At 41.7% G+C, this 27628-nt stretch overlaps 1 long non-coding RNA gene across 1 annotated transcript; it reads left to right on the forward strand.

The window, feature by feature from the left end:
• Positions 1–1148: 1148 nt before the first annotated feature.
• LOC140701650 (uncharacterized) lies at positions 1149–27318 on the forward strand. Its single transcript, XR_012080568.2, has 2 exons — positions 1149–1275; positions 24057–27318. It is a non-coding gene; the product is annotated as an uncharacterized LOC140701650 (long non-coding RNA).
• Positions 27319–27628: the final 310 nt, after the last annotated feature.

The following is a 27628-nucleotide window of genomic DNA, read 5'->3' on the forward strand; positions in this document are numbered from 1 at the left end:
ACCATTTCCCTACAGGCTGCGGCTTTTCTGTGTTTCAGTTTTCCAGTGAAAACACAGAAGGAGAGACATTTAAATGATGCATGTCTAGCACTTGGGGGTTCTTGATCTGTACATACATGTACTGTCATTCTGGAGGAACCCCCTCAGGGATGGTGTGGGGGAACCACTTATAAGCTGTAAACTTTGAGTCTTACTTTCATGTGACTATTGAAAGGCAGAGAAAGGTGAAGAAAGAATAATGCAGAATTTGGCATGAGAAGAAAGAGATGGAAATAACTACCCAAGCAGGATGTCATTAAAGGTATGCCATCCATGCCGCTGCATAACTAATTAGTAATGATTGCTAGCCAATGAAGGTTGATTAATTGTGCTTAAAACTATAGCACAGTATGTTCATTATGTTTAAAACTATGGCATAGTAAAATCTCATAATTGTTTCTCCTGCTGCCTTCAGAAATTTTAGAGGCCTGGTATAACACTTGCGGTTTTACAAGCCCACCTTCCCTGCTGCCTGGTTGTCTCCTGCTTCTTCTGTGTCCAGTCGGAATCAGTGGAAGACGTGCAACTGGAGTCTTCATACAGCCCTGACCTCACTTGTCACAGGCTATCAGTTGTGACCCATCCACCTAAGATTTGGGCATGCCTGGAAACTGGAGGGATGGGAAGTTGTTCCCTCCTGGATGTTGTTGGGTTCCAGGTCTAGCCATCCCTGGCTATTGCCTGTGCTAGATAATTTTAAGAAAAAAACCGTAGGAGGTACTCAAGCTATTGGTAAGTGAACAATGGTAGGATGGTGCCCTGGGACTCACTGCTCAGTTGCAGGTGGCTTTAGTGTATCAATATATTCATTCTTATTAAAAATGACTTTTCAAGCTTGGGCAAGGGCTGATAAAACAAGCTGTTTGCCATTCTCACCTTTGGATCCTAGTACGAATCAGAATGTGAAGCTTGTAGATGCTGAGGAACAGAGCCTTTTTTTTCCCCCAGCATGTCCGTTCCAGCTGAGACTAGCAGCTGAACTAAGGCCAACATTGTCATAATGATCAGCTTGAATGGAAACAATTCAGGGACTGGAGCAAGATGGAATTTGGTCTTGGTAGCACCAGTGGAGTGATAACTGCTTCCTGTGTTTCCCTCTACAGGAGCCATATGGAATTGCTGTTGCTACGTAATTGTTCTGTAGAGCCTCCCACCTATCACTGTGGCAACTTCCTTTTTTAACAGGAAGCTAGGCTGGAGCTAGACCATGGAGACGTTGAATGGGCCTTTCACCAGGTAAGTAAAATTTACGTGTCTTGAGGTGTTGATCTGTCAGGGTGAAACTTCCAGAATGGGAGAATTCTGGCTGTTGGAGTCCAAAGGTCCCAAATGGCACGTCCCTCATGTCCACTCTCTGGAATATCCTCTCCCCAGAAACAAAGTGTGTGGGCACCTTATTGCAATTTCACTTCTGTTGAATACTGTTCCGTTCACCTTGGCCACTGACCTATAGCGCCAGCAACCTGCTTCCCTGAAATTCCCAAGTCCCACCCCTCCAAAATCTCATTTCCTTAGCTGGATGCATTTGGATAAGCTGACAACTCCATTTACAAATCCAATCCATTTATTGATCCCAGGTGGGGGCAAATGACTCTGCTCCTTTACAAGCTGATAACTTTGCCTGTTATGGAGGACTCATCTAAGCTGCAACCTGACAAAATGAGTAGTGGTGTACCTGACTACTTAGTATTCCTGGCCACTGAGGCAAGAACTTGGCCATTCCCATCACAAGCCATCCTGTACTTTTCCTGTCTCAGTACCCTTTTCTTGCAGGGCAGTAGAAAACATTACCATTACACTTTATTACAGAAGAAAATGCAGGCTTCCAGTTGGCTTTCCACTGGGGGGAAAAAAAACCCTAACTAGTCTTCAAATGTTCCTTATTGAATTCCAGCAATTAAATGCAAATTATTTTCTCCATACTGCTCTTCCACCTTCAGTTTCAAGCTGCAGTTGTTCATAGAAGACATTTCGTACAATCTATGCAGTGAACGCACCAACCAGCCAGGCTCAAAATACTGAAGCTGACAGTGTCTTTGCGAACAAGGGTAGGAACAAAGACAGGGTATTGTTGTCACTTTTGAAGAGATATAATTATATCACAGGAGCCCACAGAAAAGGAGGTGCTGTGAACCAGATCAGTGCATTTCTTTCCACCTGCTGCTTTTCCCCACCCCACTACGCCCCTTTAATAGCATCCCACTAATCTATGGCAGAGACAGTAGCTGAGGCTGCTGAGCCCATGCTGAATATTCATTTCTACCCAAAAGGTTCCATGAAGCAGGGAAGAGGCATTTTAAACAAAAGCATGATTGCAAAAGTTAGAAGAGATAGGAATCCAGGATGTATGAGTCCATTTCTCTCCTTTTTAATAGATGAAACTGTTGTTGTTATATGATTGAAATCAATGGGTTTTCAAAGCAGCTACCACGATCATCATGAAGCCCAGTCTGCACTCCGGTGCTGATAGAGGCCTGCAAGAGTCTTGTGAGAGACATCGCATCTGCTGACAATGTATAGCCTACAAGGGATGCTCAAGATGGGAGGCCTCTCCTTCTTCCGTAGCTCCTGCTTCCTTTTCCAAATCCACCAAACCTTATCCTACATTTTCTTTAGTTCTAAGGTATCTGTAGGTACATCCTATTAAAGGGGTACAAGGGAGTACCCCTAAGAAGTACCTCTAAGAAAAGCCTTCTACCATGATAAACCTCCCCATTCTGCTGCTTATGAAAATTATCACCTTTTGAGCTGATAAAATGCAGTTTGGCGTCCATTATCTATTAGAAGAAATTGACAACATGCTCAGTTTCATAATGACCTGGTAAAAACTGGCAGAACTACAGCAAATTGAAAAGTGCTAAAAAAAACTGTCATATTGATGTCTTTCACTCCAGTTTTTCAACCTGCATATCATATATTTCCATCATTTTGGGGTGAAAACTCCTACTTAACTTTCTTTAGCAGGGGTGCCTTTCACCACTGTTGTGAAATTTTGTTGAAATGTTTCTGAGGCTTTTATGCTCAATTTTACTCTGTGGGAGAAAGCACTCCCAGATGCCACTCTTATTCTGAAAGTAGAATCATGATGTCATCTGTAGCTTCCCACTGGCTTATCACTGAAAATGAAGAAATGGAAATTTTTCTTTACCTCCCTCCCCATTTATGTTTATTAGAACTCGATGCCATTTTCAAACATATGCCTAGCAAACTTCACACAACGACAAGCATGGGATTTTGTGTTCCCCTAAAAAGAGAAATGTTTAACTTTTTGGCAGAACTGATTGAAATTTGTAGGGGCAGTCACTTTTCTAAGTGGATTGAGTTTATGTTGGATTGTGAAACAGGAAAAATAATGTGACTGCCTCAGGCTGCTATTTATTTATGTGCTATCAAGTTGGAATTAACTTATAGCAACCCTATAAGTGTGAGTGAGATACTTAAAGAGTGGCTTTACCAGTTCCACTTTCCCAGTAAATTTCCATGGCCAAGTGGGAATTTGAACCTTGGTCTCCAGTGTCCTACTCTGGCACTCCATCAACTATACCATACTGGGTACTTCAGCACGCTAGGAATGGCTAATTTCACCATTCCCTCTTTCTGAAAGGCTTCGTTTGCTGCCTTACCTCCCTTCTCTCTCCTTCTTCCCTTCTGTGCCATTCAGAGTGCAAATCCATGGTCAAATGCTGTAAATACCATTGTAAAATGGGTGAATTCGAAGTATTTCTAACTGACTGCATGATGGAAAGGCTGGTTCATATCAGTCTCGCTCTTTTTGTTCTCAAAGGCACTTTCTGGGGGCTTCTACTTTTTGAAGCTTACTGGAATGACTGAATGGGCCTTTCCCTGATGTGGTTAGTTCTGATATGTTTTTGTAAAGATGCGTGTTAGTGTCTGTAAGGTGGTGTTTTGGTGATATAGGCAGTTGGGACATGATGCTCAAGACTGGGGGGGACATGCCCGATATTATTTTCTCTCCCCAAATCATCCTGCAGATTTTTTTTTTAAAAAAATTCTAACATAGAGTGTATGAGGTTAGTGCTAGATCACCCTTCCACCTTATCACTGGGTCTTAATTATTATTATTTCCTGCATTTATGTCCCATATAAGAGTCAGAACCTGATAAGGATAACTGACTCCCCCAGGAGTCCAACAAACATTTATAGACCTTCCAGCAAAGAGAACAGATTCTATGATTCATCATAGCTTACGTTATCCCAGTAAGGGGTTAATCTCAGAATGAAACCAAGTAATCAGTAAAAAGCTTTTGCAACTCATCTTGGCATCTCATTATATGTGTCTTCGTTGTTGCAATAATCACAGGCAATTCCAGAACTTGTTAATTTTGTAGAACTTCTATTATTTACATCATTTCTAGGTTCCATATGAAAAACATAAAATCCAATAAAAGAGTCAAAGACAATCTTACAGTTGTGAGGAAAAAACTATAGGCACATATGCTTAATTAAATCCAAAAATCATACAGTCCTGCAAATATAGTAGGCTTAGAATACATCCTTGCAAATTGTAAAAAGATGCAGGTATTGAAATTTGGATTATAGGCAACATTTAAGCCATGTATGAATCAAAATACAAAAGTATTAAAATACAGGAGCTCATAGCCTATAAAGACAGAGAATACATCTCTAGAACACCTCTTAAGAAAAAAATTATAAAAAACAATAGACCTTACAACTTTTAGTGAAAGGCATGAAAAATATTTTAACTTTTGCAACTAAAAATATACAGCGTAAAAGCATTACTTAGCTCTAAGCCTGTTGTTAACACACGGAAGAGTATTTTCTCACCAAGACTTTACCCAGTTGGAATAAATACCTGGCTGCTCTCAGACCATCTGTGAGACAAAGCTTTTCTCCCTTCTGCTCCTTTCGGATAGGATGTTCCTCCACTATGTATCAGTGTGAGAGAGCCTTCTTTCTATGCTATAGTATTGCATCATTAGTCAAAACAAAATTTGTCATAATTTATACTTTTCAACCAATTAAAAGTCTATATAGTCATGCCCCGCTGGATGATTACCCCGCTCTACGACGAATCCGCTTAATGTTGAAGTTTTGCGATCACTTTTGCGATCGCAAAATAATGCTTTAAATGGTTTTTTTTTTTTTTTGTTTCACGATGATCGGTTCCCTGCTTTGGGAACCGATTTTCGCTTTACAACGATCAGCAAACAGCTGGTCGTCAGGTCTCAAAATGGCCGCCGGCTGAAGAAAATGCCCCCCCGCTGTTTTTAGGACTGATTTTTTGCTTAATAGGCACCAGAAAATGGCTGCCGTATGGAGGATCTTTGCTGGACAAGCAGGTATTCAGCCCATTGGAACGCATTGAACAGTTTTCAATGCATTTCAATGGGTTTTTAAATTTCATTTGGTGACGTTTTCACTCTACAGTGATTTCTCTGGAAAAATTAACATCGTCAAGCGAGGCACCACTGTATCTTTAAGGCCAGGAGGCTCTCATCTCAAGGCTCTCTCCTCCCAGGACTTTTGAAGCTTAGCTTAGTAATCCCCCCTCCCTTGAATGACATGATTATTTGAATAATGTGATTTATTGACAATAAAATACAATTGCATGCTATTTTCATTGATATTACAAAATATATACAATTTTATGCTCTTTTTGGATTTTTCTGGACTTAAAAGGTTATTCTTAGCTTGATCAAGTGAAGAACAAGTTCATAGGCACAGAACTGTATTGCAGCATATACGGAGACAGATCTAAAGTGGTCTAAAAGTGATACTCAGGCAAAAGGATCAGCAGAGGCAGGACTAGAGGAAGGAAGGAAAGAAAAGGGGGCTGTGGGCTGGAGTGCAAATCTGTAAAGCCATTTTCTCATTTAAAACTTCAAATTATTACACTTCTTAAAAGCTATTCTATAGAAAAATAATATGGAAAGGTATTTAGCAGTCCAAGAGTATAGAACATCATGTGTTTGAACAGTAATTTTGCAAAATACATTATAAAGCACATGTCAGAATGCTCCAATAATGGGGATTACTACCCTTTCTCTTCTCATCTGTTATCTTTTCCCTTATTTCAAGTAAATCATGCAGGAATTATTTCATCTCTGAGCGATTAGAAGTGCAGGCAGCTGAATCACTACCAGATTCTCCTCCCCCAGTAGCCAGGCAAAGACTTATGACACAAAGGTCAGAGGATCTCCTGAATGCTGCCCGCAGAAACATCAGGTCAGCTAGTTCTGAGTATTGACAGGATGAAAGGCTTCCAGCAGTTCAATGACTGTTTTTCTATATAATCAGCTCCCAGACGGCTGGGAAGCTTGTGGAAGCAACAAGTCAAATCTCTGGCTTCCATCCATGCTCCTGACTACCTTGAACCTTGTTCTCTGGACCCTTGGCTTTGGACTCTGACCCTGGACTATGTTGAGTGATTTGACTTTGGACCCTAACCTCGGATTATGGTTTGTGATTTGGATTTGGCATTTTGATATTAGCTCTGCATTCTCTGAACTTCTGTTATTGGACTGGTTTATCAGACTTTGCTGTGGAAACCCCCAGGAACGTGACAGTGCTTTGCTTTGGCATGTCTCCCTGGCCCTGAAAATTATGTCCCAACTGCCTGTGTCATTAAAACACCAGCTACACACACATACCCATCTTTATAGGAATGTATAGCAACTAACCATATAGCCCACTTGAATTTTCCAGCTGGAAAAAGTAGAAGCCCCAATCCCAGTAGCAGAGGGGGGGGGGAAGCAACTTTGGGAGCAAAAAGGTCTGGACTAGAGATGGGGACAAAGTGCCAAAATGGAACATGAACCATGAATGGCCCTCCCAGTGACCTGAGGAACAACAAATCAATTTGTCATTTGTTGGGTCTTTTTCTTCTTCTTTCCCTCAAGAGAAGGGAAAGCAGGGATCGAAGCGTTTGTGCAGCTGCAGAATTGCTTTGATCCCTTTCACCTTCTTTTTGCTAACCCCTGCGGTGCTTAGCAAAAGGAGGGGGAAAGCAGAGATCAAAGCAATCCTGCAGCGCTTTGATTACTTTTTCCCTCCTTTTGCTAAGCCCTGCATGGCTTAGCAAGAAGGGGGAAAGCAGGGATCAAAGCAATTCTGCAGCAACTGGGGGATACATTTGATCCCTTCCCTCCTCTTTTATGCCACATAGGCATAGGAAGAGGAGAAAAGGGTAACCAAGCCATCCCCCAAGGAATCCCACTGGGGAACCAAGCCACCAAAAGAGAAAACCCATCTCTGCTTATGCTCCTGAGGAACATCTGATCCACGGGGGCATAAGCAGATAGAGAATGGACAAATATAAAAGGGTTATATTCATTGCTTCTTATTTGTTGGGGTCTCTGGACCCCAAGAATACGAAGCAACAAATATCTGACGAATCACGGATATTTAACAAATATCCTGATTCGTTTTTATATTCATCCCCGTGTCTAGTCTGGACCAGTTTGAATCAGCCTTTGCCGCATGTGTTCAGTAAAAATTACTTTGAATTCACCCATTTTATAAGCAGAGCAAATCCCGGAGTATTCAATCATGTTGTCACAGCCTCTCTCTGAGAGCCAGAAGCTGTGAAATTAACATTCCTAGACTACATTTCCCTGAAACCTTTGCACTATCCACTTCCTGTTAATATTTTCAGCATTAAGTAGGGCCTGAGGAACAGCTGTCTCATTTGCATGTGCCTGGATTGCTGGTAGATACTACTGAGGTAAGAGAGAAAAAGCAAACCGGTTTATGGAGGACTGACAGAAAAGACTGACGGAGAAGAAGTTTATTCTCCTTTTCCAAGAAGACATAATGTTGAAATGTAATTATTTTTCTCTGAGCTACTTAGATATTTTGCGCAGATTGAAAATGACAGCACTGCAAGCACTTTCCTTATTGTGGAGCCTCTGAAAACATCACAGTATGGTGGCTGAGGTAATACAAAAGATACTGAGGATGCAGCCGCATGTGCTTTTCCTGATGAGCTGCCCCCTAGGTCATGGTGTGCTTTTTGTGAAGAGATGCCACCATGTTGCCCTCTGAAGTGGTTCTTTTTGTGATCAGTTTAGCCCCATCAATGGTGCCAGAAAACAGGTCACAGTGTCCAGGAACCTACGTTCTAAATTGATTACGATGATGTCCCAGTTCTGTATCTGTTTCTCTCTGCTGATTCTGATAAGTGTTGTTAGATCTGTTGTGCTTTAATTGTTAATATTGTTTCTTATATTTTTTATTGAATGAATATGCGGGCATTACCATCCTATTCATTTTGAGGCGAGTCAGAGAGACAGGCAAGCAAAGGGCCTCCCAGGCTTAACATCCGGGTGTGACTCCCCTCTTATGCGCCAACTATGAGTTGTCCCCCAAAACACCTATGTACATATGTGTATACCTGGAACACAAGGGGGGGGAGGTAAGGAGACAGAGGAAAGGAAAAACAGAATAATATTCACAACATTCATTCCAGTTACATGCATGAAATCCCATAGAGAATAATGTGACATTTGGGTGAAGGCCCCGTGTGTAAGAATGCCAACCCTGCCTTTAGAAGTTTCCCTTAGAAGCAAAATGTATTGGGTCTCGTGAGAGCTATTTATATTTAGTGTGAAACCGTAAAAGGTCATTTTGCTCTTGAAGGCACGTTTTAAAATACTCCCATCTTTTCTGGATTGCCCCTATTTCATGAATGACCTCAATATTTTAGTCTTAGTAGCCTGGAAAGGTCATTTTGTAGAAACATATCAATTTCACCCACCCACCCACTCCCATAGTCAAACAAACATACATACACGGATTTCACTGTTTGAAACCTATTTGCTAACCTCAATATTATCTGCCAGTACTTTCAATGACTGCAGATACAAAATAATCTTTACTCCATAGGCGGGTGTAAGTATTCTGTTTATGACTACTATTGAATTTTATCCAGTAGATCGTTAAGGCCATTTTGTATAATTTCCAAACCTCCACAATTTTGTGGAACATGTTAGCTCCAAACAGAAAACAAACCTGGTAAATGCCATGAAGCTATTCCACGTAACAAACTATGATGCAACATTTCTGTCAGAGTTGTCATGTTTTTCAGACCAAGGTATCGTAAGAGAAATGTGAAAGTAATAGCAGGGTAAAGCAACCCTTCTTCAGGTCACCATTAAAAGGAGGCCTACTCTTTATTACACACAGCACTATTGGCCCTTTTGACTTAAGCATATTTATCTTTGTGTTGGATTGACACTTATTTTATTAGAGTTTTTTAATCATCCAAGTGCTGAGGGAACTGCATTTAAACTTTCTCCTGCAGTTCCCAAAATACCTTGGGCCATTTCTATATACAGAGGAACAATGTGGAGCCATAGCTGTTGCTGCAGGAAAAACAAAAAAAATACCCTTTACCTTTTCAACTAGGCATGTATTGCTGACAGTGCTTTTCTTTGCAAATGTACCAGAGGGCAGTTTCTCATGTTATGACTGCATTTAGCAGAAGTGTTCATGTTGCAAGTCAATAATGTGACTGTGACATGATTTCAGACATTTGGGGGGGGGGGGAAATAGTTGTACTCCTGTAAATGAAAATTATGACCTTGAAACACACTTTAGAAAAATACCCTTATTAGCCTATGGCAGAGTGCTGAGTCACAATGACTTATTATACCGCAGCATGGATACAACGGTAACCCTACTGTGTTTCCCCGAAAATAAGGCAGGATCTTATATTAATTTTTGCTCCAAAAATGCATTAGGGCTTATTTTCAGGGGACGTTTTATTTTTTTCATGGACAACAATCTACATTTATTCAGATACAGTCATGTCATCTTCTTCTGGTTGCTGCACAAGGGTGGAGGATGGGGTTTCACTGAACTAGGGCTTATTTTTAGGGTAGGGTTTATATTAGGAGCATCCTGAAAAATCATACTAGATCTTATTTTCGGGGAAACAGGGTAGAAGATGAAGTGAGATGCTGTATGGCAGAAGTAGGCAGTGTCAGAGTTGGACCAAGGAACGACCTTGCACTGAAGTTTGTTTGATGAAAACTACACATCACCCATCCAGTTATGTGACTTCTTTCTTGCCCTTCTCTCCCTTTCCTCTTCCTCTCCGTCTTTTTCTTTTCTCTTTTCACTGACCCAGCATATCTCACCTTAGGCTGACCAGCAAACCAGTTCAGCTCCAGACTTGTCTGAACTGCATGCGGGTCTTAGTGAGCGCCCTGTTCACCATTACCACATGGAGGAGGTAATGAAAAAACTATGTGGTCAATAGAAGAAAGTACTGTGTTAGTGATCAGTTTGCCTGACTGGCTGTGTGCTGTCCAAGCTGTTCTGGAGGAGGCTGTGCTAAAGCCCTCTGAAGCTTGGGTTCTGTCTGAAGGAAAGTCTCTTCCCACGTATGTCTGTCCCATTCTCAGGGACCCTCTTCCTGATGACTCTGCCACATGAAGTGAGGAAAAGAAAGGGCATTTCATGGTTGATGAGATTTCTTCCCCTAGTGCCTGCATTGCTGTCTTTTTAATGCCAGGTGAAACCTTTGTATGCTCCCAGACTTTTCCATTCTTTGGAAAAATAGATTTAGGACCACACTTATCACTTCATTGTGATATTATGATACATGCAAATTATCATTGTAAATGACCCACGATGAAATCCAAAGGTCTCGTCTACAACTGGTCCAATGGATTGCCCTATCTCTTCGGCAGTGTCCCTGCCTCACCAAAATCTGTTGTGATGCCCTGAAAGACCCTTCAGAGATGAGACGAGACAGGGTGCAGAAGCAAGGAGACAGAGCGCAAGTCACAATATATGTGACATATGTGTGTGTGTGATTCAGACATTTATAGAGTGAAATCTCTAACAAAACTAATGATGGTGCACAAGAAACACTTAAGTAGCTGTTCTTTAAGGGCACCATTTGAGCACCTCCACAGCCATCGTTCCTCAGAAGCTCTGTGTTCAGTGGGGCCCCTTCTCAGATAAGTGGGCAAATCTTACCTACTAACTCTTCCAGCAAGTTCATATTCTGACAGAATCTTTTGTCCTGAAGTATATATTTTCATATCAGTCTGCTACAGATGCGGGGGAGCAACAGTAGCATGCTCTCTGTTTGTACATGGGCTATAAATAATGACAATAAATTGTTGTTGTTGTTGTTGTTGTTGTTGTTGTTATTATTATTATTATTATTATTATTATTATTATTATTATTATTATTATTATTATTATTATTATTATTATTATTATTATTATTATTAAATCCCCATGCTTCCTGTGAGTCTCATGATGCCTTCTCAGTTTACAAGCAGACCTGGCACAGACCTATATCTAGCTGTTCCATTCCCCTCCATCCTATCTTTTACAGAATTGAGTATGTTGTGTTTTGTGAATTCTGTAGGCTTAATTAATATTCCAGTCTGGAAAAGAGTCAATATCTGCTCTGACAAGTGGCCTGAGATTGGCTTAGAAGCTTTTGATATCATTGCCACAGTACTGTTGCCAACCCGTCAAAAATACATGCATCCAGGGCACCTGCAGAAAATATGCAGGAGACCAGATTATTGCTAAATGTCTTTATTTATTTTACTGAAATGTTATTTAGTTGGCAAAAAGAGATTAATTGACTAGTATTTTACTAGAGAAAATAACATTAATTTGAAGCCCAGGGCTGCTCATTTAGGAAGACAGCTTGCTCGTTGCCCAAGGCAGATTCAATCCAATCGGTGTGCGGCTGACAAAGTTGTATGTGTGCCACAACACTAGATCACTTGTTATCTAAAGCTGGGCACTTTTCACAAAATGGCTAGCCAAGCGGACAGCATTCTTCTTGAAGAGAAGCCATGGAATGTTCTGTGTGACGGTCCAGAAAAGATTCTCTGGAGAAGATCAAATGATGTAAGGGACACCGAAGAGCTCCAAAAGGATCTCTCCAGGGTGAGGGACTGGGTACAGAAATGGCCAATGTGGCTTCACTATAAACTGGTGCCCATTGGGAGTCCTAACCACACCTCTATGTTGGTAGGGTCTAAGCTGTCAGGAGCTGATCAAGAAAAGGGGTCTTAGGGCTCTGTTAGAGGCCTTGGTGAAGATGTGGACCCACTGTAACAGCTGCAGTGAAAAAGGTGAATTCCATGTTAGAGATCAGGTACCTATAAAGTGACCTTTCTAGGAATGTATGATGAAACTGCACCTGGACTAATATTCCTGGTCACCACAGCACAAAGAGGAAAGTTACGAAAAAAGAGGATCCCAAATGATCAAGAGGCTGGAACAAGTGCCTGATGGGAAAACATTACAATTTGCAGTTTTTTGTTATGTGACATGCAGTCCAGTCGGAATCAACTTATAACAATCCTAACAGGGTTTTCCAGGCTAGTGAAATATTTAAGGTCTTGTTTTACCGGTTCTACACCTCCAATGAGCTTCCATGGCTGAGTGGGGATTCAAACCTACGTCTCCTGGGTCCTAGTCCATTGCTCTATCCACTGCACCACAGTGGGTAGCTCACACCACACACTGGATATTGCAGTTTTTCACCTTACCAAACTAAAAGTAAGAAAGCAGCCACATGATAGAAGTGTATGATATCCCTCAGATAGAAAACCTGGAGAGATGGAGTTGAATGATGGAGTTGAATGGATTCGGCTAAGACAAAGTACTTTTCCACACAGTGCAATACTTAAACAATGAAATTTGCACAGTTTGTGGTGAATTAATGATAGCCAATAATGTGAGCAGATTTATAAGTGATGAAGGAGAGTAAGGGTATGATCACATAGGAACATAGATGGACCGCCTATGGAATGGTCCGGGGCAGTCTATTTGCTGACGATCACATGAGGCAAAGGAAAGTGATCTCCAGGCCAACTACAGTCTAAGCTGGACCTTTTTGGTCCAGCTGCAGGACATCTACTTTTGAGAACTGGGCTGGAGCAACAACAAATAGCATAGCTTTATCCTTATCTAAGTTTGATTAGTCTTTTTTTCCGTCACGACTGTCTTCTGCTATGCAGACTGCAATGTTAGAGCTTCTGCAATTAATACTTCAACGTCACTTTTATATTTTGTTTCTCCCAAATTCTTAACAGCACCAATGCTGATGTAAAATATATGACGTGACTGGTAATATATTATAATATTATATTCCTGTGACAACCCCAGACCTACTGGAATATGCCACACTTTAATTATGCTGCCACCAACCATTCCCTGTAAGGAGTCACACAGACCAGGAATGGATTTTACTAAACAAAAGAACAAGGTTTATTTAAATAACAAACAGGGTAAATAAAAAGATCAGGTAAATAAGATACTGTAACGTGGCTTAGTCTCAATCATACATACAACAGTTTGGTTCACACAGAACACTTTAAAGTAAAGCACAGACCCTGAACCTATCAGTTCTGGCTACCCAGATAGAAACCTGAACCTATCAGGTATGTACTAACTGACACACAGTTGTACTCAGTCTGACACACAGACTCCAACTCTTCACTCTCCACACCAGCTCCAAATATATATACAGTACAGCTCCTCCCCCTGATGTCCCGCCTTCCACTCCCCATAGGATGGAACTTTCCCTCCAAACCCATGACAGACAGGTACCATCAGTGCTGTATGTAACACCTCCCCTCTTTATAAGTTGTTTTGCAGGGGAAAAGCTAAAGTGCTTTTCTCCAAAAAAAACAACCAGGATCAAAACACACAAAAACAGTTATACAATAACACAATCCCATACTTACACTCTAGGTTAAACATAACACTTATGCATTTAAACATTAACATTTACCATACATTAAGTTACCTTTATTAATACAAACCAAGCATGTTTAATAAACAAGTACATTTAACTTTTGGTCACCAAAATATACATAGTCCATGTTTCTTCGCCGTCTTCACTCTTCGGGTCTTCTTGACAAGGCGTCAGCAACACAGTTCATTGACCCTCTGACCACCTTCACTTCAAAGTCATAATCTTGCAGGTTTAAAGCCCACCTCATAAGTTTACTATTATGGGTTTTCATTGTCTTTAACCACTGCAGTGGTGAGTGGTCAGTGCACAGAACAAAATGTCTTCCCCAGATGTAAGGTTTGGCCTTCTGAATTGCGTATACTATGGCCAGGCACTCCTTTTCCACGGTTGCCAAATGTCTCTCACCTTTCTGGAGTTTCCTACTCAGGTAGGACACTGGATGCTGGTCACCTTTTTCATCCTCCTGGCAAAGAACTGCTCCTACCCCGCTGTTAGACGCATCGGTGTAGATGATGAACTCCCGGTCGAAGTCTGGAGCACGCAGCACTGGATAATTGATGAGCGCCTCCTTCAACCTCCGGAACGCCTCCTCACAGTCGCTGGTCCACGGGATGCGGTCATCAGTCTTCTTCCGCGTCAGATCGGTCAGCGGAGCCGCTATCTCGCTAAACCTCGGGATGAACTTTCTGTAGTAGCCCACCAACCCAAGAAATGATTTGACTTTTTTCTTGGTGTTGGGTCTGGGCCAATCACGAACGGCTTCTATTTTGGCCTCTAGGGGTTTGATCACTCCTCCCCCTACTATGTGACCCAAGTATTTTATTTCTGGGCTACCCAGCTGCAGTTTGTTCTCTTTGCAGGGCCTAGGCCAAAGCACTTCCTCCCCTGGGTTAAAGTGCCTCTCCCTGGCTTTCTGGTCATACCAGGTTTTCTTTCTGACCTTCTGAGCTTGCAGGTTTTTTGCTGCTAGCTCTAGGTTTCTCTTCAGGTCAATCATTAAAGTGTCTATATACGTCACAACATCTTGTGGGTCATCCTGGGTGATCTGCTCCCAATTCTGCTTGATCAAATCAAGTGGACCTTTCACCCTTCTCCCAAACAAAAGTTCAAACGGACTAAACCCGGTACTGGCTTGTGGCACTGATCGATAAGCAAACAAAAGGGATTGCAGCTTCTGGTCCCAATTGTTTGGATTCTCTGCCAAGTAAGCCCTAATCATGCGCATCAGAGTCCCATTGAACTTCTCTGTTAACCCATTACTTTCGGGGTGATAGGCAGTGGTTTCCTTGTGTTTAATTCCACAGATTTGCCATAACCGTTTCATGAGCTTTGATGTAAACGATGTGCCCAAATCTGTGATTATTTCTGAGGCAAATCCCATCCTGGACATATACCCCACCAAGGCATCTGCCACTGTGTTAGTTTCAATGTTAGTCAAGGGTATGGCTTCGGGGTACCTCGTGGCATGGTCCACAATGGTGAGAATGAACCGGTTCCCCCTCTTTGTGGCCTTGGGCAAAGGTCCCACAATATCCACTCCTATACATTTGAACGGGGTGTCAATCACAGGCAAAGGGCACAACTTCGCTTTGGTCCTGTCACGGTTATTCCCCTGCCTCTGACACACATCACATTGTTTACAAAACTCCTTGATCTGCTTCCCTATTTCAGGCCAGTAAAAATTTTGTGTGATTCTCTGCTGTGTTTTGTTCACCCCTAAGTGCGCAGCAAACATGTCAGAGTGCCCCCTTTGTAAGATCATGGGGCGATACTTTTCAGGTACCACTAGCTGACTTCTGATCCCATCTCCCCCTTTTGAGATATTCCTCAGGGTCTCTCTATATAAAATTCCCTTTTTCTCCCGAAATCTCGCTGGGGTTTCAGGTGTTAACTGGGTGTCTGTCACCTTTTCAAAACACTTTCGGAGAGTGGCGTCTGCCTTTTGCTCTTGGCCAAATTTGCTGTCTGTGGTTAAGGTTTCTACCACAGCTTCGGAACTACCCTCATCTGCTTCAGCCTTGGGCTCGTCAGTACCCCCCTGAACTGTCTCCGTGGTAGCTTGTGAGCGTGTAATCACTAGCACCGTTTCACATGTTCAGCCAGGTCATTTCCCACGAGCACGGCTGCTGGCAGAGTCGATGAAATCGCTAGCCGCCAAACTCCCCTCCAGCCTTGAAAGCTCACAGGTACCTCAGCTACTGGCAGTGAGATCACCTGCCCCTCAATCCCTGCCACCTTCAGGCTCTCATTTGGGATTATATACTTCCCAGGAATAATGTCTGGATGGCACAGGGTCACCTGGGAACAAGTATCCCTTAGCCCCCTATACTGATGGTCAAGTATTCCTATGTCCACCCCTGCGGTCTCAAACAATTGCGAATCTGTCCTCACTAGTAAGCAGCGCTTGACCTCCACAAGAGGACCATTTTCCCCAGCCTGATCAGCAGATGTAACTGGTCCAGATTGAGTAGCCATGGTGACAGGCTCCCTCAATGGCAAGGAGCTTTGCTCTTTCTGGACACAGAACACAGCTTTTGGCTTGGTTCCACTCAAATCATGAGGCAAATTTCCCTTCAGCTGCTTTAATTTCTCACACTCTGAGATTAGATGGCCCTTTCCTTGACAGAAATAACATTTTCTGCTGTACTTGGAGTCTTTCTCATCTGTTTTTGGTTTTCCCTCCAAAATCTGAGGTCTTTGTGGTTTCATGTCTGAGGGCTTCCCTTCAACATGGGCCCCTCCCCCTGGCTGGTTTTTCCCTGGTCCCTGAGAGTACTTGCTGTAGGTTTCTTTGGGTTTACCTACAGATTTCCCCTCAGCACCTAAGGGCTTTCTTATTTGGTAAATAAAATCTGCGATCTCTGCCGCTTCTGCCACTGATTTCGGTTTCCTCTCCCTCACCTGGAACTTCAGTTCCCCATGCAGGACTGAATAAAACTGTTCCAGCGCTATCAGGTCTTTGAGCTGCTGGAAGGTCTCTGTCCCCTCCTGAGACAGCCATTTCTCTAGCAACCTCACCAGTTGGGCCCCCACTTGGGTAAACGTCTGCTCTGGTTTTTTTGTGAGTGACCTGAATCTTTGCCTCAGCTGTTCCGCATTTATCCCATGTCTGGCAAACACCAGTTTTTTAAACTCAGCGAAGTCTTTCAGCAGTTGCACTGGCATCTCTGCATAGACTTCTGCCAGGCTGCCACTGATTAAAGATCGCAAAATGGTCATCTTCTCAGTTTCCCTTACTGAGAAGTCCACAAACGCTCTTTCCACGAGGGAAAAGAACACCTCAGGGCAATCTCCCTTGTGGTACACAGGGAATTTCTTCAGGTCAGTTTTAGACAGGCTGCCTTCCCCATTCCCTGGGTTCCCCTCATTATTATTGTTATTACTATTTCTACTCATTATCTCCAGCTTCTTCAGCTCAAACGCCATTTTCTCTCTCTCCAATTCAAATTGTCTTTGCCTCTCCCTTTCCCTTTCCTCCATTTCCCTCACCCTCAGTTCATGCTGTTGGGCTAGGAGCATTTTTCTGAGTTCTGGGTTCTGTTCTCCCGTGCTCTCATCCTGCACTGAGCCAAATTCTTCCTCAGAACCTTGGTCTACCTGTGGATCTCTCACTTCACCCATTTCTGCCATTTGGCTTCGAGTCAAGGGCATAATCCCCCCAGAACAGGCTGCCTTCAAAAGTCAAGCCTCAAAATAAAACGACGACTTTTTTCCTTTTGCCTCAGGAACAGCCTTCTATAGATTGCTGCTGTTCCTTCAGCACTAACTTGCAACTGTTGCCAGGCAGAATTCACCCCCTCTGCTAGGCCTCTCAGCAGACAGGCTAGATCACTGTTACTTCACACAGCTTTGCCTCAGCTCTTTCCCGCCAAAACGGGTTGCCTCAGAGCTCCCTAATCTAGTCTCCCCAATCTGAGTTGGCACGTTCTTCCACTAGCGTACCTCCACGTGAGGTAAGCCTAGAAGATTACCTACGCGCTCTCAGATTTTCCCTGACTAGACCCCCCTTGCTCTGGGCACACTTGCCAAGGCTTTGCTGGACCACTGGACAACTGGACCAGTCGTATCCCACCGCTGCCACCAATCAATGTGACAACCCCAGACCTACTGGAATATGCCACACTTTAATTATGCTGCCACCAACCATTCCCTGTAAGGAGTCACACAGACCAGGAATGGATTTTACTAAACAAAAGAACAAGGTTTATTTAAATAACAAACAGGGTAAATAAAAAGATCAGGTAAATAAGATACTGTAACGTGGCTTAGTCTCAATCATACATACAACAGTTTGGTTCACACAGAACACTTTAAAGTAAAGCACAGACCCTGAACCTATCAGTTCTGGCTACCCAGATAGAAACCTGAACCTATCAGGTATGTACTAACTGACACACAGTTGTACTCAGTCTGACACACAGACTCCAACTCTTCACTCTCCACACCAGCTCCAAATATATATACAGTACAGCTCCTCCCCCTGATGTCCCGCCTTCCACTCCCCATAGGATGGAACTTTCCCTCCAAACCCATGACAGACAGGTACCATCAGTGCTGTATGTAACAATTCCAAACCTGTAATTATAGTAATTCACTAATTTTAGTTGTACATATACAGTATTCAGTCATAGTTAAGTGCCATTGAGCCAAAGCACAGAATAAAGAAAATGGCAAACTATTAAAATCGTTGGCTTGATGAAAATTCCCCAGAATTCAAGACAATAAGAAGAGACAGCAGCACTTAAAGCCATGGTTTCCCCCCCAGTACCAGTGTTAAAATAACACTGCAAAACAAAGAAGATTGTTTTATTTGCCACAAACAAAACAAAAGCTATAAATAGCTGGAAGCCCACTTCTTGTTGTGGGGAAAAAGGGGGGGGGGTATTTTGGATGTTAAATTGCAGGGGACAGTTTGTGACTGGAAAGAGCAATTTAACTCTTTTGTCAGCTGATCCAGGTAAATCTATAAGGGCAAGCATCACAAAATGGCCTTGGAGTACCTTATGTGGCCCTAGGGCCATGGTTTGCCTCCCTCTGCTTTAACTACAGCTTGATATGAAGACATGAAGAGATTGTTAGCTAAGCTCATCTCTTTGCATTGTGAGGAAAGGGATAAAGAGAGGGGGAGGGGAGGGGGAATAGAAAGGGGTGCCCTCAAGGTGTTCAATGCCAACTGGACTAGGCGGAGCCTTAGCAAGAATAAGTCATGCTTGTACTCTCTTTTGTCATGTTCTAGATAAGAAATCCAATGACAGCTTTCCTACAAATGTACTGAAAATTGAAAATGATGGGATAGGACCATTAAGTGAAGACCTGAAGTTCTAGCTGGCAGTGAGGTTAAAGAGACGGAGAAGAAAAGGAAGAGGAGGAGAAGCATATTTACGTGCTCTGAGATATGCAATATTTCCTATGGTTGTGGTGGGTGGTTTCAAGAACAAGGAGGGTTTGGGATCCTGCAAAATCATCTTCTCTGATCTGTTCATGCCACCTACCCTTCTAACATTGGACCTCCAGTGTCAGGAAGGATAATGATATGGAACTTCCCACATGGGCCGACCCTTCTCAGTGGCTGCTCCCAGGCTTGGGAATGGACTGCCTTGAGAGGCCAGGCTGTCCTCCTCTCCTCTTCCTTCTGTCGTCAGGCAAAGACCTTCCTCTTCAGGCAGGCTTTTAAGCAGTAAGTTACCTGAGAAATGCTGGGTTTTCACATATAGGTTTCTAAATGTTTTGGAATTGTTTTTAAACTTGATTTTAGTCTTAATATATGTTTGTTTTTTAAATATTATATTTATATTTAAATCTATTTTAAATCTCTTTTTTTCTTTTTCTTTTTTAAGTTGCCTTAGGTCCCTTATGGGGAGAAAGGCTGCATATAAACGAACAAACAAACTTAACTCACTAATTCATGGAGTTCTGCCCTTAAGGACATACTGCATTTCCTGTGCCTCTAGGATGCATAGGAAAGTCCTTATTAATCCTCCCAAAGTCCTTATTAATCCTTTCAGTGTCATATTCTCACTGTTGTTAGCTTTACATACTGCCCGGAGTGTCCTTTTTTAAGGAGAAAGGTGGGATAAAAGATATTGTAATTAAATAAAAATAAATAACTTAACCCTCTCCCCAGATCAAAGGCTTTAATGGCAATACTTTTCTGTAAAAGAAAAGGAACATTTTTTGGGGGGAGAGTTGATTTGAATTTGGAAATGCCAGGCTGTTGAGATCTGTTCAAACGACATATGTGGCTTAAACTGCAAGATTAATAGGATGACGTTTGGGTATTGCCAAACACAAGCAGCTCAAGAGCAGGAGCATCTAGTGTCTACTCTAAATTTTAATTCTTCACATATCTGATTGGCCTACAGTAGGTGACACTAACAATTTTTGCAGCAGGTAAAGCAAGGAGCTGACTTTTACATAAGAATTAAAAGTCCAAGATGGGGATGGACTGACATATTTGTATGCCAAATTAAATACCATGGTAGATTTGTTTTTATCCATGCGGACTCGTACTAGGAAAGTTCATTGCCGGTAACATGCTTACCTGAAATGACCTTTGGTTGAAATGCTGTTATGGAGAGTAACAAATGTGTGAAAACAAAGAACTCTGCAGCATTTAGCATTATGCATGAAAGAATAGCTTGTCCTTTAACCTTAGAATAGTGGTTTGCGACCCCCTGCAAAATCCCAAAGCTAAATAGCCATAAAATCACATTCTGTCGCATTCATTTGCTCTGGTCATGCTATGTATTATAAGAACCTTCCTGGAATTAGTTTGACACAGCTAAGAAATGCCATTGGGCTTCTCTCTGTGTTCAAAGAAAAAGAGAGAGAGAGAGAGTCAATTTTGCTACAGCGCCTGTGCTGAAGCATGTGTTTTTAATTTTTCCCGATGTAAGGAAAACAAACTCACAGAGTCAGTACCACAGGCAAGGAGAAATACTACAGAATGTAGGAGTCTGTACGTTCCCCTCCCAGCAATGCTACCACTCAGCCTGAATTGTCAATGTTTGCTATCGTGAGCTTGCAAGACAACAGAGTTTGACACGGACCAGTTCTAAGGTGACAGTCCCTGTGGTTCACAAAAGGAAGGCACTAAGGCATTATGCCTCGAACAGAGACACGCAGCAGGCAGTTGGAGAGTTTCCAGCAGTTACCCTAGTTGCCTTCATCTCTTGAAACATTTCAGTAAGCTCTCATTAGAGACAGGCAAATATTACTGAATGGAAAAAAAACTCACAAGCAACAATAGTGTGGAGTGTGGGGTGGGAGTCAGAGGCAAAGCTCTCTCAAGCCAATTACTCCACTCCTTGGTTTTTGGCATATACTTAAACAGTCTACCGTATAGTTTAAATAATCTGAAGCCAAGGGCCTGAAAAGGGAGAATTGAATTTCCTATCCGGATGCCCTTTTTCTTCCTTCAAAGTTTTTCAGAGGCCTAAACATGCAGTAGGCCCTTAGCAACTTGCCTCATAAGAATATATTTATTGGGTGCAGGCCAGCAAGCAAATCTTGATTCTTTAAGAACTTGTTTTAAGCAGGGAATTGAAGGAGCAAAATCTTTGAATTTCATGAATTAAAAGGAGGCCTTTGGTGCCTCTGAGCTCTTCTAAAATAATTTATAGAGGGGTAAGTTTGTTAGTTTCTTCCAGCAAAAGCAGAAAAGCATTTTATGGCACCTTGCAATCCAAGCTCAGAGGTCAGAAAGTTACTTTTTTGCAGGTATGACTCCCAGAATCTAAGTTTTTGTAGACACCTCATCACATGCATGAAATGTAATCCTCAGTTGCCAAGAATATAACAGTGGTTGCAGTGGGTGAGTTTGTAAACAGCAAGATCAGAGGGAGCTGGAATGCAGAACTCTGGGTGATAATTACCTTGACAGGATGGGGTTCAGTTTGTTTCTGTCTGCTTTTATTTATTTGTTTTTGTGATGCATGCATAAAATAAGCTAGCACATCTATCTCTGAAAAATGGCAGAGAAAGGTACTGCATTCAGCTGAACAGAGTGGAAATTCACCTATGTTACATACAGCACTGATGGTACCTGTCTGTCATGGGTTTGGAGGGAAAAGTTCCATCCTATGGGGAGTGGAAGGCGGGACATCAGGGGGAGGAGCTGTACTGTATATATATATTTGGAGCTTGTGTGGAGAAGAGGAGTGGGAGTCTGTGTGTCAGACTGAGTACAACTGTGTGTCAGTTAGTACATACCTGATAGGTTCAGGTTTCTTTATAGGTAGCCAGAACTGATAGGTTCAGGGTCTGTGCTTTACTTTAAAGTGTTCTGTGTGAACCAAACTGTTGTATGTATGATTGAGACTAAGCCACGTTACAGTATCTTATTTACTTGATCTTTTTATTTACCCTGTTTGTTATTTAAATAAACCTTGTTCTTTTGTTTGTTAAAAATCCATTCCTGGTCTGTGTGACTCCTTATAGGGAATGGTTGGTGGCAGCATATTTATAGTGTGGCATACTCCGGTAGGCATACTCCCATGAAAAAGACACCCACTTACAAATAGATGTTTGATATATTGTAAACTTTCAGGACATAATTCCAGAGGGGAATTACTAAATGAGATAGTCAATGGGTACCCACTAGAGATGGGGTTATTCGTATTCGAATGGATGTAATGAGGGCCTGGCTCCCTGGTCAGATGCAATGAGGGTCCAGCCCCCTGGAGCTTCAGAGCTTGTGACTGACTAGCCACTCTTCGACCTGGCAGAGAGACTCATCTTCTCTCCATCTGCCAGGAGTGGATAGTCAACCATGAGCTCCAGAGCAATTGGAAGGGAGAGTGGAGCTGGTGGCAGCAGCGGACGCATGTCGTTACGTCCAGCTGTGCCGGGGTATTCGTATATGAATATCCCCATTTCTAGTACCCAGTGTAAGGGAACTTGACACTCGGTCCTCTTTTCACTCTCTCTCCACCTGTTTTGAATCTACCAAAGAGATACACATGTGACTTCCTGAAGGTTGTTTCTTCTTAAAAAATGGCTCACCAGAAGGACAATAAGTGCACTACTTGAATGAGAGTTTGATCTACTTGCATTTCCATATAAGTAAGCTATTTTGAGCAGGTCTCTTCTTTTCTTTTGTTCCAACTATATAATACTGACTGATTGAATTGATGGTTTTAAGCAGCCATTAAATCAAGCAATCCAAATAGTTCTTCTGGTTTTACCTAAACCTGTATATTTAATAACAGACATAGTATTTCTAAGTAAATGCAAATAGCAGAACATCATTAGTAAGTGTCCAAAAACCAGTATAGTCTACATACTGCATGATCTATGGTGAGAGACGAGTCAGCACTGTCATGTAAAAATTTCAAACAACAAACAACAAATCTGGGTTACAGTACGTCTGCCATCATATACTCTCACGTTGGATGTATACATAACTGCCTCCTATTTAATAATAATGTTTGCCTTCAGCTCAACTGTGGCCATTTATGTGGCATCACGGAGTTCAAATATATCAGTGGCTGACCTGGATCACTGTTTCCACATGTATCCCAAAGCTTCTGCTTCAACTGAAACAAATCATTGACATTTTTGCCATCTACCAAAGAACCACTGGAAATTTTTCACCATAAATTCAATAACTTTTGCGCTATAAACAATGTGAGGCTAGACCAACCCATCTGCTGCACCACAGTGCACAGTGGATGTATAAGCAGCAGACTGTAATTGTTAAATATCATTACAAGCTTTCAGCTCCGCCCAGAATACATGACAAAATCTGTAATGTCCATCAGCGGCAGTGCCACTCTGTACTCAAAATTGGGTAATGGGACAATCTCTGCACAATGGCGGAACATTCCAACCTCCCAGGACACTCTGTCGTTGATCTCAAAATGGCTGATCTTGGGGCGGGGGTGGAATTCAGAGTGAGATTTGAGAGAGACACTTGAATGGGGTTACGTCAACACTTTGGAAGTTCATACTATTGTCCACAATGCTGTTGGCCCCACCTCACCCTCAAAACCATGTATACTCTGTACATATAAACCTCTGGCCTAAATGTTATACTCCATGCGTCTGAAGAAGTATAATGTAATCCGTGAAGGTTTACACTGAAATAAAACTGTTACTGTTAAGATTGGTTTTTTATTTGTTTTGTTTGTGTTATACATACTGAAGCAGGCTAATGTATCTACTTCTTTGAAGCTTACCTTAACTGTTATCAAGAAGAAAACAGTAGCTGGGTGGTAACACAGAAATCCTTGTATTGATGAGCTGCTTAACATATGCAGTCTTACAAATACTGTATATTTTTGTCCTTTTCCAGGCCACGCAGGAGACAGAGGTGAAACTTTTGATGATCCCATATCCCACTGTTTGCACTGCAATTTGTTTTTGAAGTTCAGGTGTTCACAAATGGTCAACTTGCAATCAGAAACAGTGTGTTCTGGAGAACTGAAGGGTTCAGTAGATGTTTCCTGTCATTCCTCAGGTTATGACAATAAATCAGCAATTTCAGCAGTGTTGTCCTTACTTAGAAAGATTTAGTTTGGTTTATTATTTGATCAGGGGTTGGTAGCATGTGACCCTCCGTCATAGACAGCAGAGCAAATGCTGAGGAAATATGTGAGTTCCCAGGTGGGGCTTATCCATTGCACTCTGGATTTGCAGAACCACATAACTTCCCAAATGTGAAAAACTTAATTCCAGTCCAGGGCCACACGTTCTGCCTCCTTTTGTTGCAGCACATTACTCTTCTTGTAGATTTCCCTCAAATATTTGAGTCAGTGGTCATCCTACAATGCACTGGAGACATTGGCGCTCAGGAGGAGTAACTGCACTACCTTCATTTTAAATTCTAGTCTCAGAACCACATAAAAGCATTGACATATGACACAGCAAGACTGTGACAGGCTGGCCTCAGGCAAGCAGCAAATAAATATGGAGGGGATCACTATGAACTTGCTGGAAGCTATCAATGCATCCCAGGTAGCTGGCAGAGACTGAAGCTGGAAAATGCTTGTGGACTTGCTTGCTTATTTTAGCTTGCACTCTAGTGCACCTGGAAATAGTTGCCTGTAAACGAAGAGCTGGCAGAAGTTGTCCTAGTATGGTCAGGACAAGCTGGTTCTATTCCTTTGAATCATTTGTGGATGGTATTTTATTTATTTTATTTATTTCATTTATACCCCGCCTACACATAGTATGTAGATCCCTCTGATTCTGTGGGTCAACTCTGATTGGGATTAGCAACTGAATTTTCTCCAAAGTGAAGGATGCAAATGAAGAGGCGTGGTTTTGGCTGAAACAATCTGTTTTGGTAGAAGTCAAATTCCAATATTGATTACCTGCTGTGAAAATCCATGCGGTCTTGCGGGGAAATAGATCTGTCAAATATAAGTTACCGATTCCAATTCTATTCCGTTGTTTGGTGTTACTGAAGCAGCAGCTGGCTCCCCAATTCAGAAAGACAACAAAGCGGCACCCTCATTAATAAAAATGAAGAATATTCTTGTGGGACATTCATTTTCTGACCAAAGCTAGCATAATAATTATAATAATAATCTTGGAACTGCAGAAATGGAAGGGATCCTATGGATCATCAAGTCCAGCCCCTCTCAAGGAGGCACAGTGGGGACTTGAATTCTCAATCTCTGGTTCTGCAACCAGATGTCTAAACCACTGAGCTATCCAGCAGGATTTACCAGTGCTCTTTGGTTAAGCATTTGTACAACAAATCCAAAAGTCAGGGAACTGAACAAAGCAGGAGTTTGCAGAACTCTGCCTCCTCTGCTCTACACCGACCTAAATGCTGCAGCTCTTCTAAATAAAGTGAATCCATTGAATCATTTGTGGTTGATAAATCAACATTTAGGTAAACCCTTCTAATGTAGTAGGTCAACTCTGACTGAGATTAGCAACTGGATTTTGGTCAAAGTGAAGAGTGCAAATCAAGTGAAAGCTGCCACGAACTGTGCAGAGTCCTCTTCCAGAATTAATTTTGAGAAACTTTCCTTGTTCAAGCAGAATTCAAGAGAAGTCGAACACAGGGCAGCACAGAACTACAGAAACAATAAATCAGCCATTGGATGGGAGAATTCTCTCACCATTGCTTATCCCCATAAAATTTATTCAAGATTTAGAAATTCTAATTTTCTAATAATGTTGATATTACTTTGGAACAGAATTGTTCTTTCTAGAATGTAATCATAGTCATAAGAAGAACTTCCTCACAATAAGAACTGTCGAAAAAAGGAATGGACTTTGTCAGACATTGGTGGGCTCTCTTCACAAGAGGATTTTGAACAGAGATTGAATTGGGTGCCTGACAGCTATAGTTTTCTATTTCAACAGGGAGGTTACACTCAAAGACCCTTGGGTCTCTTCTGTCTCTAAAATTCTATAAGTCTAACGTTAAGAGCAAAATTAAAGGGAGGGGAACAGGAAAAAAATAGAGGAAAGCAAATATCAAGGTGCTTTAAAGAGGAACAGATTTATTTCAATGCAAGGTTTTGCGGAAGTCTGAAAAAGTCAATTTTGATCCACAAAACATGTGGGTTCTGCACATACTCAATTGTGGTTTACCTTGTTGCATAATAGTGTGAGGTAAAAATCCAGTAACAGCCTGACAGCATTCTACAGAGGAAGAGAGCTAAAGGATTCTTAAGTTTATGTCACAGAAAATGCTATGTGTTACATCTTCATAAATAGGAAGAGTTTGAGAATCAAGTACAATTAATAATGTTCACTTCTATTAACAATGATGCCTTCAAAGAGAACAAGAAATAATCTGTAAATAGGCACCAAAGAGTAATATTGAAAGGATAATCATATTAAGAACTTTTTAGGAAGGAAGGAAGGAAGGAAGGAAGGAAGGAAGGAAGGAAGGAAGGAAGGAAGGAAGGAAGGAAGGAAGGAAGGAAGGAAGACGTGCTACTGCCTCTTTACAGGGCAATAGTGCATCACCAGAGTGATAAAAACTAATTTGCTGATTTGAACTTGGTGGACTATTTATTTATTTATTCATTTATTCATTCATTCATTCATTCATTCATTCATTCATTTATTTATTTATTTATTTATTTATTTATTTATTTATTTATTTATTTACCATCTATTAGGGCAGTGCACTATTCTAGGAGGTTGACAAGCTAAAATCAAATGAACACAATAAACCAAACAATGAAGCACAGGAAAGTAAAATAAGCAGACTAGTGTTTGTCAATATCATTCCTCTAAAAGCAGCAAAGGCGTTCTAGTCCAGGACGGAGGTGCTAGCAGCCAAGTGCTAATGTAATAACAGAAGAAACTAGCAAGTACAGGTAACAAGTGCAAAGAGAGAAGAAGTTATGGGGAGGACCCATAGATAACTGAAATGTACAGCAGGAGCTGTCGTAAGAGTTGTAATTGTTCCAGCTACATAATTCAAATACAGTACCATGTTATTTCATTTCAAGGCACCATTTTATAGAGTTTATGACAAGAAATATTAGGTAAGTATTAGGATCCAAAACCTGGGGCTTCCATAAGGAACATTTTGTAACAATACCATCTGTGTCCATAACGTATCCCCGTTTCAGAAGTCCCCAATTAGCGATGAAACCTATATAAAACAATTACTCTTTGAAGAACAGACCTTGTTGCTTAGTAAACCAAGCGTAAACTGTCCCCAGCATCTTCAAGAAAGTTGGCAATACATGAATGGAATGCTTGAAAAAGGAAAAGAAAGCATGCACGCATCAAGTTACTGGCATTTCCCACGTTTACTGTCTCTACTTTGCCCATGCAGGGGATCCACATACAACACTGCCTTGTGAAAAAGTGGAAGACAAAGTGAGTTCAGAATGCAGCTAGCTGTAAGACTCTTGAGAACTTTGTTCGGAATACAGGCTGAATGAA

This window comes from Pogona vitticeps, chromosome 1 (assembly GCF_051106095.1).
Source record: "Pogona vitticeps strain Pit_001003342236 chromosome 1, PviZW2.1, whole genome shotgun sequence".
Classification (NCBI taxonomy): domain Eukaryota; kingdom Metazoa; phylum Chordata; class Lepidosauria; order Squamata; family Agamidae; genus Pogona; species Pogona vitticeps.